We start from the raw sequence: 9,906 nt of genomic DNA, 5'->3' as shown, positions 1-9,906 counted from the left end.
GCAATTCCCCAATTCTTTTCTCTGTGCGTTCTTAATTTAGATAATTAGTTAATTAAAACAAATAAACAACCCCTCTTTATTTATAGGTTAAATAATAAAAAGATAGTTATTACTAGTACTTTTGGTTCCCTTGGGTACGATATCCCGGTCTTGCCAATGCTATACTATTGTTCGATAGGTGCGCTTGCCTTTTCGTCGTAATAATAGTTAGTTTAGGTTTGATCTTCATTATAAATATTTATTACTTGTTACGAATCACGCGATCAAGTTTTTGGCGTCGTTCCCGGGGAACTAAAATATTAGGAACGCTCAATTTTTATTACTTTAGCCATTTATTTTTCTTGCAATTTAATTTAATTTTATTATTATTATTTATTAATTCACTTTTTCTCTATCTTGGTAGGTTTTTGTAGTTTATGACTAGAAGAAACCCGTCGGGACCATTACTTGTTGACGAAGAAATCGATCACACAGTTCGCAGAAACCATAGAGAAATAAAGCGCAGCTTACGATACACGGAGAACGAGCAAGAAGACCATACTCAAAGTCCAACCGAAGAGATGGTTGAAAACCAAAACAATCAGCTACCTCCCGCAATTGCGGTTAATCAAAATCCTACTCCACGCACTATGTATGATTATGCTAACCCTTCTTTAACAGGAACTGAATCTAGCATAGTTAGACCTACTGTAGCTGCAAATACTTTTGAATTAAAACCTAACACCATTCAGATGATACAACAATTCGTTCAGTTTGATGGTTTGCAGGATGAAGATCCCAACACTCACTTAGTGAACTTTCTGGAATTTTGCGATACATTTAAAATCAATAGCGTTTCTGATGATGTCATCATCTTCGGTTATTTCCCTTTTCATTGAGAAACAAAGCTAAACAGTGGTTGAACTCGTTATCACGAGGGTCAATTACTATTTGGGAACAAATGACCGAAAATTTTTTACTAAAATACTTTCCGCCGGCTAAAACGGCTAAATTACGTAATGATATCTCTTCTTTTGTGCAAATGGATTTAGAAGCACTTTACGATGCATGGGAGAGATATAAGGACTTACTGAGAATGTGCCCTCACCATGGGATACCACTTTGGCTTCAAGTACAAACATTCCACAATGGTTTGAATCTCTCAACTCGGCAAATGGTTGATGCAGCTGCTGACGGAACCATCAACAATAAAACACCGGAAGATGCCTATGAGTTTATTGAGGAGATGTCACTGAATAACTATCAGTGGCAAGTCATGAGGACTAAGCCAACAAAAACAACCGGCGTTTATAACGTCGACTCAGTTACTATGCTCTCTAATCAGGTAGAACTTCTCAATAAAAAGATTGATGGTTTTCTTAGTTCTACGCAAGTACATCCAGTAATGAGGTGTGACTCAAGTGGAGGAGGTGTGCATACAGAATATCAATCCTTCAATCCTACAACCGAAGAGGAACAAGTCAACTATATGGGTAACAATAACTTTAGATCTCAAAATAACCCATACTGTAATACTTATAATGCAGGTTGGAGGAACCACCCAAATTTCTCCTGAGGTGGTCAAGGGAATCAAAAGCAACAAAATCATTAGGGTTTTCAACAGCCACCTTATCAACAAGAGAAAAAACCAAGCCTTGAAGAGATGCTCTCAAAGTTTTTTTTGGTATCGAAAACTCATTTTCAGAACACTGAGACAACACTTAAAGATCACCAAGCATCGATCCAAGGGCTTGAAACTCAGATAAGCCAGCTCTTCAAACTAATCTCGGAAAAACCACTAGGAAATTTACTTATTAACACCAAATCAAGAGAGCATGTCAAAGCTGTTACACTAAGGAGTGGGAAAGTGTTAGCTGAATCTGAAAAGAAGTTAGCACAAGAAGCTGTGGAAAGCGAAAGGAGGGAAGAAAAACCCAAAAATAGTGATAAACAAGTGCCGGAGGAATATACACCACCGGTTCCATATCCAGCAAAATTAAAAAAGATCGCATTGATGCACAATTCGGTAAGATTCTTGAACTTTTTAAGCATTTACATATCAGCTTACCTTTTGTTGAAGCCATCTCGCAGATGCCTACCTACGCAAAATTTTTGAAGGAGCTTCTAACAAACAAAAGGAAGTTCGAGGACTTATCTACAGTATAACTCAACGAGGAATGCTCCGCCATACTCTAAAACAAGCTGCCAACCAAACTAAAAGATCCAAGAAGTTTTACCATCCCTTGCTTAATTGGTAATCTAAATGTTGAAAAAGCACTAGCTGATTTAGGCGCTAGTATTAATTTGATGCCATATAAAATGTTCAAACAACTTGGTTTTAGGGAACCTAAACCTACTAGGATGAGTACTCAATTAGCCGATAGATCTATTAAATATCCTAGGGGTATTATAGAAGACGTACTCGTAAAAGTAGATAAATTTATATTCCCTGTTGATTTTGTTGTGCTTGACATGGATGAAGATGTGGAAGTACCCTTAATTTTAGGATGCCCATTCCTAGCCACTGCTAGAGCGGTGATTGACGTGGGTGACGGTAAATTGGTACTTAGAATAGGTGACGAGGAGATGATATTTAAAATTTACGATGCTATGCGATTCTCTAGGGAACAGGATGATTCATGTTATTTCATTGACTCTATTGATCATATTACTCAAGACTCTTTTCAGGAAATTGTACAAAAGGAGACGACAAAACCATATCCAGCTCAAGACGAGGAGGCAGGTGAGGAACCTAATGACCATTCGTCAAGACAAGTAAAATATGAGGGCATTAAGATAAACGATGAACTTAAGGAAAAACCCTCTATTGAGGAACCTTCCAAACTGGAACTTGAACAATTACCAAACCATTTAGAATACGCATTTCTTGGAAATAATTTGACATTACCAGTTATTATTGCTTCTAATTTGCGACCCAAGGAGAAAGAGGAATTAATCTAAATATTAAAAGAACATAAGAAGGTCATAGCGTGGAAAATTTCTGACAATAAAGGAATCAGCCCTTCTTTCTGCACCCACAAGATTTTCATAGAAGATCAATACAAACCATGTGTGCAAGCTCAACGACGTCTGAACACCAACATGAAGGAAGTTGTAAAAGCTGAGGTAATTAAACTTCTAGATGCTGGAATTATTTATCCTATTTCTGACAGTTCTTGGGTAAGTCCAGTGCAGGTTGTCCCTTAGAAAGGAGGCATGACGATTGTGACCAAAGAGAAGAATGAATTAATCCCAAAAAGAACAGTTACGAGGTGGAGAGTTTACATAGACTACAGGAAACTGAACGATGCCACAAGAAAAGATCACTTCCCCTTACCATTCATTGACCAAATGTTGGAAAGATTATCCGGACACATGTATTACTGCTTTCTAGATGGACTCTCCGGTTACTTCCAAATCCCAATAGCTCATGAAGATCAAGAAAAGACGACATTCATATGCCCATATGGTACGTTCGCTTATCGTAGAATGCTGTTTGGATTATGTAACCCTCCTGCCACTTTTCAGCGCTGTATGATAGCCATATTTGATGAACTCGTGGAAGATATCATGGAAGTCTTCATGGATGATTTTTCGGTATTCTATAACTCTTTCCATCTCTACCTTAAAAATTTAAAACGAGTTCTAATAAAATGTGAGGAAACAAACCTTGTACTTAACTGGGAGAAATGTCACTTCATGGTTCAAGAAGGAATTGTATTATGGTATAAAATTTCTAGTAAAGGGATTGAGGTGGATAAATCTAAAATAGAAACAATCGAAAAATTACCACCCCCTAGTTCAGTTAAGGCTATTAGAAGCTTTTTAGGACATGCTGGTTTTTATAGAAGATTTATTAAGGATTTTTCTAAAATAGCTAAGCCTTTGACTAAATTGCTAGAAAAAGATATACCTTTTAACTTCGATCAAGAATGTTTAGAAGCATTTAATACTTTAAAGGATAAATTAATTAATGCTCCAATCATAATTGCACCTGATTGGAACTTGTCATTTGAACTAATGTGAGATGCGAGTAATTTTGCAATAGGTGCAGTATTGGGACAACGAAGAGACAAACATTTTCAACCTATCTATTACGCCAGCAAAACCTTAACGGCTCACAAGAAAACTATACTACTACGGAAAAAGAGTTGTTAGCTGTGGTTTTTGCATTTGATAAATTTCGATCATCTCATATTGTCTAAATTTGTTGTTTACACTGACCATTTTGACCTTTGGTACCTTTTAACTAAAACCGATGCAAAACCTCGTCTCATTCGATAGATTCTCCGATTGTAGGAATTTGACTTGGAAATTCAAGACAAGAAAGGAGCTGAAATCTCGCAGCTGATCATCTGTCCAGGCTCAAGAAATCCAATACCAGAAAACTAGATGACGTGGAAATAAATGATTCATTCCCTGAAGAACAATTTTTCGCTATATCCAACTCCGAGGTACCTTGGTTTGCAGACATCGCGAATTTTTTAGCTGCTAACATTTTCCGAAAAGGGTTAACACACCAGCAAAAGAAGTGATTCTTTAATGATGTGAAACACTACATTTTGGAAGATCCATTTCTGTTTCGTAGATGTGCGGATCAAGTCATCAGAAGATGCGTTACAGGATCAGAAATATCAAAAATAGTGGAACATTGCCACTCAGGGCCAACCGGAGGACACTATAGTGGCATTAAGACCGCACACAAAATACTTGAATCATGTTTTTATTGGCCTTCGTTATTCAAAGACGTTATCAGGTATGTTACTTTATGTGAAAAATGCCAACGGACAGGTAACATATCTAAACATGATGAAATGCCTCAAAACTATATACTTTCTTATGAAATATTTGATGTTTGGGATATCGATTTCATGGGCCCATTCCTCTGTTCATTCGAAAATAAATACATCTTAGTAGCAGTTGACTACATGTCCAAATGGGTAGAAGCCTAAGCTCTACCTACTAATGACGCTAGAGTGGTAGTACGTTTCCTTAAAAAAATCTTCTCGAGATTCGGAACACCTAGAGCAATTATCAGTAACAGGGACACTCATTTTTGTAATACCGAATTTGAAAAAACCCTTAAGAAATACGGAGTTCATCATAGAATAGCCATCCCATACCATCCTCAAACTAATGGACAAGTTGAAGTAGCAAACCGAGAACTTAAACAGATCCTTGAAAAAACAGTAGAATCAAACAGAAAAGACTGGGCAACAAAAGTAGACAATGCCTTATGGGCTTACAGAACTGCTTTTAAAACACCTATAGGGACATCACCTTACAGACTTTTTTACGGAAAAAGTTGTCATCTACCATTCGAACTAGAGCATAAAACTTTTTGGGCTATTAAATTTCTAAACCTTGTTCCCAAACTTGCAGGAAAAAATAGGTTGATGCAGCTGAACAAGCTAGATGAATGGCGAGCCAATTCATACGAAAATTCACGCCTATACAAGGAAGCAACAAAGTGGCGCCATGATGTTCATTTAAAGAAACGACAACAATTTGAAGTTAGAGATCTCGTCTTATTATACAACTTTAAACTCAAATTGTTTCTCGGGAAACTAAAATCACGATGGTCAGGACCTTTCGTAATTCAATCTGTTCATCCATATGGCACAATAGAGGTAAGTCACTCATCATACGGTACTTTCAAGGTAAATGGACACCGTCTCAAACTTTATAATGGTGAGAATTTTAAAGTCGATGGAAAGGAGCTACGACTCCACAAACCGCCCTGAATATACCAACAAGGTAACAGTCGAGCTTAGACTATAAATAAGTGCTTCTCGGGAGGCAACCTGAGTACTAACAATTTTAAATTATTTTAAATTCAAGTTTTAAACATTTAGGTCAATAACAGGGTATTTGAAGCACAGGTTCCTGCTCCATACGGCTAATAACATAGTCGTGCTTAATACCGTGTGACCAACACGGAGGGAAACACGACCGTACGATACTACCGTGCGAAAACAGGGTAAATAATTTCCCCAAAACACGGGATGCGATAAATCCCCACGCCCATGTGATATGGCCGTGGGTGAACTTGATAGGTGAACACAAGCGTGGGAATGGAAAAACACAAGCGTGCCAGGGGTAAGGTTCAATTCTATTTCTTTGACACGGACATGCGACATGCCCATGCCGTTAAACCGTGGACAACAATACATGGGCATGGTATTCTCACATGCGTGTGGAAGAAGTGAACAAAGCTAGGCACGGCAGTGCGATATGCTTGTGTGCCACACACGCCCAAGACGAACGGGCTCACTTTCAGAGTACACGGGCATGGCCTTAGGCCGTGTGGCTTTCCCCTATATAAGCAAACCACTATTCATTTTCTTCTTCCTTTCAAAAGCCTAGCCGAAATCTCCCCCTCTCCACTCCCTAATCCCTATTCTGGCCACCATTCCATAGATTCTCACTTCTTCAACCCCCAAACCACCCTAAACTCCACTCCACATGCATTAATCCTCACTTTCTCCTCTCTTTTCCCTTCATTTTTCCTCCGCACAGCTGTACCCCCACAGTACGAGGATCCACCGACTCAGCCACCACCACCCTCTCGTCCAGTTCATGCGACAGCTTCATATGCTGACGTCCCTGAGCACCTCACCAGATTCGAGCAGCAGTGTTTTCAATGATTTGACAACATTGATGCTACTCTACAGCAGATTTGTCAGCACCTCCACATCTCATCGCCAGTCCCACCTCGCCAACCATCCAATGATGAAGATGTTTAGAAATATTTATTTTATTATTTTATGTTTTTAATTTTTATTCAAACTACTTTTTATTTTTTATTTTTATTTTTGTTTTTTAGCATATTTAAAATTTTATTATAAATTTCGGTTATTTCTTTTCGAGTACTTATTCTTCCTAATATCCCCTAAAAAGTTCCTGATTTTATCATAGTTATATAGAGCTCTTAAGCTCATCATCACATAGGAACTAAAACTCCACCGGAAAAGGGTCTCCACGACTGCCATGTCCTGCTCGACCACGACCATAGCTAGCACTAGATATAATATTTTTTTTGCGCAGGACTTATGGCCTAATGAACCTCTACGACCGCCGGAGTATCCTCCTCTACTCTCGAACCGATCACTCTCCAAAACTCTAGTTCGAGGAATTCATCATACAGGAAGTTTCTCTTCTCTCCCTATCTTATTTTTATACTCTAATATCTATCTTTGTACATTGAGGGCAATGTACATCTTAAGTGCGAGGGGCTATTTATTTTATTATCAGAAAACTCCTTGAATAATCATCTTGTTCTCTTGAAAAACTCTCATATCATATTTAGGATAAATTTTAATTAATTTATGATTTTGATTGATATATCTTGAATTAAAACATAGGGATTTATGCATTGATTATTTCAACTTTAAGACAATAGAGAATTAAGCATGATGAGTTGATTTTTAAGAATTTAAAATTTTAGGCTGTTTCCCCAAGTCTAGGTATTACTTTGAATTAGAATTCATGAGTCTAAACATCAAAAAGCCATAATTTTTGTGAGATTTTTGAGCCTTTTGAGCATCTATTCATCCTTTCATGCTCACTTTTATTATTGCTTTGAGTGCTTCAGTATTGAACTGTTATTCTAGAACTTACTTGATTATGCATGTCGAGACCACACCATTTGATTTGATATATCAAAATGATTAAGGCACTTATGATTAACTCACTCATGCCATGAAAAGCCTACCTCCACGATTAACCCTTAGTAAACCCTCTTGAGCCTAACAAACCAATTCTTGTATTACCCTTAATATTAACCTTTAACCCATTATTGACTGAAATCCTCTAAATTAATCCCTATTTTTGTCGAGATTTGAGTTGAATGGATTGCTAGCTATGTTTTGTTCTTTATATTATTTAACTTGTTCTTAAAAAAAACTATGTATATTTATTCTCTGTTGTACGCAAGCAAAGATTAACTCTTTTTCTAGCTAGGCAATTTTTCAGTTCAATCTCAATTCTAAACTTTTCTTTTAGCTTGTGACCACACCCCTTAACCAAGCCTCATTACAACCCTCTAAAGACCTTTTGATTGATGTATTATCTTAAATTATAGTGGTGGAGATTTGATTTTCATGCAAGCATATGGTAATGACTTTCCATTATTGACTATTTAGTGTTTCCTTTATTGTCCTTAAAAACACCTCGAGTGATTTGAGTGAATCTTTAGTGAGGATGCAAAACTCTGTGATATTCTGAATTAAAGGTAATTACTTAGATGAGGGAAGACACCTATGTTTTCGAAATAAAATGCTCAACTTAGAATGTTTGGAACTTTTATGTTCTTTTAGTTGAATTCTCAATGTATGATTACCTATGAATTATTTTGAGATATTATCGATTGAAATTATAAGTTGAGAAGAATTTAATTTGATTATGAGTTGAAGATTTTGCTCGAGGACAAGCAAATGCTTAAGTGTGGGGGTATTTGATAAACCGTAAATTATACATATTTTCACCCCATGTGTAATGCATTTTATGGATGATTTCTCATTAGAATTGGTGAATTCATTGCTCCTAATGCTTTAATTTCATGTTTTATACTTAGGAGAGCATAGGAGAGTGAAATGAGCCAAAAAGGGACAAAACAGACCAAATCGAAAAGATGACAAGGCCTATGCCTTGCCACACGGGTAGCTCACACGCCTATGTCTTTCGAGGGTGTCGACCAAGGCTTACATTATTCACACGGCCTGGACATTGACCCACACAGCCGTGTCCAATTTAACAGATCGAACACGGCCTGCCAATCACGTCACAAGTTAAGTCTAATTCGAAAAAGGCCACTTAGAAGGGCTTCTAGGCATTCCAAAGCCTATAAATACACCCTAGAAGAGGAGAAAAAGGGAGAGGGAGAATACGGGGTAAGGAATTACTCCAAGGAAGCCGATTGATCCATCTCAGGAGCCGGATTCATCCTCAAGGCTGAAGATCTCTCTTCAATTTCCCTTCAGGAGTTTTGGGTTTTCTTTATGTTTTGTATTTGTTATTCTTCTGAGATGTTTTCTTATTTAGTTATGAACTAAATCCCTTAAATACCTAAGGGGAATGAAACCTAAGACGAATCTTGTTATTATTTTCTGAATTGTATGATAAATATTTAACTTGTTCTTAATTATGTATTCTTAATTCTTGTTTTGATATCCCAGTATACTGATTCAAGACATGCTCTTTTTCAGAGGAGGAATGACCCTGTCTACGAGTACTTTTGTCATAATTAAGCGGAGTTGATTGCGCGCCTAGAAGTAGGGTGACAAGATTTTGCTGGATTAGGGTGAAACCTAATAAGGGGATCCATAGATCTAGTTAATGCAACCCTAGAGTGTTAATTAGAGAAAAGTCTCGGTTATTCAATCTAGGGATTAGACGTTATTAGTCTTGAATAGGGATAATAACATAACTTAGGGATTTCTATGGAACAAGTTGAATGAATAAATCGTCCGATTCGGAGCCAGAATAACAAGTAAAGTCTAGGTGGATTTTTCCTTAGGTATTGTCTCAAGTCAATTGATTTTCCCAAAAGCGATTCCCTAATTCTTTTCTCTGTGCGTTCTTAATTTAGATAATTAGTTAATTAAAACAAATAAACAACCCCTCTTTATTTCTAGGTTAAATAATAAAAAGATAGTAATTACTAGTACTTTTGGTTCCCTTGGGTACGATATCCCGGTCTTGCCATTACTATACTATTGTTCGATAGGTGCGCTTGCCTTTTCGTCGTTATAATAGTTAGTCTAGATTTGATCTTCATTATAAATATTTATTACTTGTTATGAATCACGCGATCAGTTTTACGACACGGGCGTGTTACACGCCCTTGTTGTTTTGGCAGATTATCCCACGGGCCTAACGCACGGCCGTGGCGACTTATCGCATCCCATGTTAGGGAAAATTTTTCCC

The 9,906-nt window shown here is 37.2% G+C and overlaps 1 non-coding gene across 1 annotated transcript; it reads right to left on the bottom strand.

Moving 5' to 3' along the window:
* Positions 1-988: 988 nt before the first annotated feature.
* Positions 989-1,095, bottom strand: LOC128282557 (small nucleolar RNA R71). The gene has a single exon (XR_008272864.1). It is a non-coding gene; the product is annotated as a small nucleolar RNA R71 (small nucleolar RNA).
* Between the last annotated feature and the right edge of the window lie 8,811 nt (positions 1,096-9,906).

This window comes from Gossypium arboreum, chromosome 1, assembly GCF_025698485.1.
Source record: "Gossypium arboreum isolate Shixiya-1 chromosome 1, ASM2569848v2, whole genome shotgun sequence".
Taxonomy (NCBI): domain Eukaryota; kingdom Viridiplantae; phylum Streptophyta; class Magnoliopsida; order Malvales; family Malvaceae; genus Gossypium; species Gossypium arboreum.
Note: the sequence above shows the minus strand (reverse complement) of the source record. Positions and strands in the feature narration are given on the sequence as shown.